This window comes from Temnothorax curvispinosus, unplaced genomic scaffold (genome assembly GCF_003070985.1).
Source record: "Temnothorax curvispinosus isolate PA1 unplaced genomic scaffold, ASM307098v1 QBEX01001437.1, whole genome shotgun sequence".
Classification (NCBI taxonomy): Eukaryota; Metazoa; Arthropoda; class Insecta; order Hymenoptera; family Formicidae; genus Temnothorax; species Temnothorax curvispinosus.
In genome coordinates this window covers 276,679-278,895 of record NW_020211217.1, presented here as the reverse complement: position 1 = coordinate 278,895, position 2,217 = coordinate 276,679, and the positions used below count along the sequence as shown (strand labels likewise).

General features: G+C 35.6%; 1 protein-coding gene across 6 annotated transcripts in view; it reads left to right on the top strand.

Moving 5' to 3' along the window:
• Positions 1 to 2,217, top strand: part of LOC112463596 (teneurin-a) — a 332,312-nt gene that overhangs the window by 65,633 nt on the left and 264,462 nt on the right. The window lies entirely within an intron of this gene.

The window sequence follows — 2,217 nt, the reverse complement described above, 5'->3', positions numbered from 1 at the left end:
ATTAGAGTGATACACACATTTAATCTGCCGATAAAACATTATAAGTTTAAAAAATTTGAATACTGAAAAGTGTTCTCGCATTCCGAATCTAAAAAAAATATATATATAAAAAAAACGTAAATCCGAGATCTTTTATGGGAATACAAACGAAACGTTATTCGGCGCACTTTATTTCCACGGGATCACTCGAATTTTACGAGAAGTGTTTTGCCAGTATATCGAATGCTCACATGGCTCACTATGCTTACACGGAAATTTATTGTAATGCATTCTCGATAATCCGTGCCGTTTTAACGGAGCGCAAAGTTTGACCGAACGCAGCGACTCGCGCAAAGAGTTGCGCGCGCTCTCAATCCAGTGAGATTTAATAATATTGGTTCCGCGTTAATTACACTAATTAATGTGAGCCACGTGTTGCTATAAACATAGACTTCAATATGTAGACAAATCTTGGGATAACGCTGTGCTTTATGTGAATATAATGTGATCCCATGTTAAAATATGCATGCGCTATGCGGTACCAAATGTGCTGCCGGGAAATTATTGAAAGTTGTATCGTTCAAGCGCACAACAAAACAGTATTTAATACAAGCACCATAGAGATTAGTAAATGCGCACGCAAATTGGCGTGATGTTGTAGTCCTGTTGCTTCAAATTTATCGAGAGGTATCAAAGTGCTAAAATTTTAGGAATCTCTAATGGAACAACAGTAAAGCTCGAAATACAAAATGCAATATTTTCTAAATAATATAATCAGGAGAGAGGGTAAGTATCAATAACAGTCAACGTGAACATTGCAATATATGCGTGCAAGAATGACAATTCGTATCTTGTTTCTATCGCACATTATTTCAATATACTTATATATTTTCCGTTATGGTTATAACACGTAATGAGGTTTTTTGTTTACTTATATGTTACGCGTGCAAAATTTTTATATTTATCGTAGCTTTCTCGAAACTTGCAAACGACGATAGTTCGACGTTGCATTTACATTGAACGCAATTAGATAGACTTTATTACAGATTTGATGTTGCGTACTAATTGAATTGTTCGTTTAATATTGAATATGATACTTCCATTGGTATTGCAAGAGATATTCTAAAGCTTGCGAAGAGACTCGATACATTTTATATACAATATATAAATCGACATATTATGTGAAAAAACGAAAAATCACATAGCTTCGATTTATTGAAGACATTTCGAGAGATTACTTCTACCCTCGATGGTCGAGCAGATGATTTGCGAGAAAAAATTCACGTTATCTCCGGGACTGTCTAGGGCTCCAGGGAAAGACCGATATTATTATCTGAGGTACTTAAGCTTCGCACATTTTTGCATAACTGGAAATTAGAAATAATTATTGTTGCACCTCGGGGAGCATGCAGCGGTGTCGCGCAATAGCGATGTGGTGCACAGCAGATAACTCCTTCAATGCTTTTTTTCGCGGGATATGCTCATCGAAATTCAGGTGAATAAGTAACAGAGGATTACTCTTGGGAGACTTTTAATAATTTCGCCATATCAATGATTGCATTTATATTGAATAAAAATAATGATTTTATTAATTTTTCGCTATATACCACGTGAGAAATGTTCAATGTTAATTTCGAAAACTTCGTGGGATTCCCATAACAATTCATATAAGAATTTACATTATAACATTAAGAGATAAGACTGCGTTAGCACCAAGAATAACATGGCTGTTTATGAAGTATAGCAAGAGAAAGTCATGTAATGAACAGATTGGAGATGCACCCGGACTAAGTAAGTTACATGCAGTTGGTTAATGACACTTCATAACTTTGCTCTAAGTACAAGTGGCCACCCATAGTTCTGTAAAGTTTACGGAGCGTACGCAAGCACTCACTCGGTTTCCCCGCGCATCTCTTTCTCTCGTTAAGAAGCATTTGCCAAGATAATTATGAATATAACTCCGGACAAAATTTGCTTGTCCAGCGACACTTAATTATGACGAAAACAATACCGCCGAGCAATACACTATGTGGCATGTAGAATTTTCCATAACAATTTTTTTCTATGTAAAAGTAATCAACAATATATTTTCAATTTGCAACGGCATATAGCCCTTTGTAATCACGAGTAAATGTTAAAATTTAAAGATTATATTACGAAGGTGGAAATAAGTCGCCACTTTGATCGCCAGTATGTTCGATATCTGAAACTGACGGAAAATACTGCGCTAACAACCAA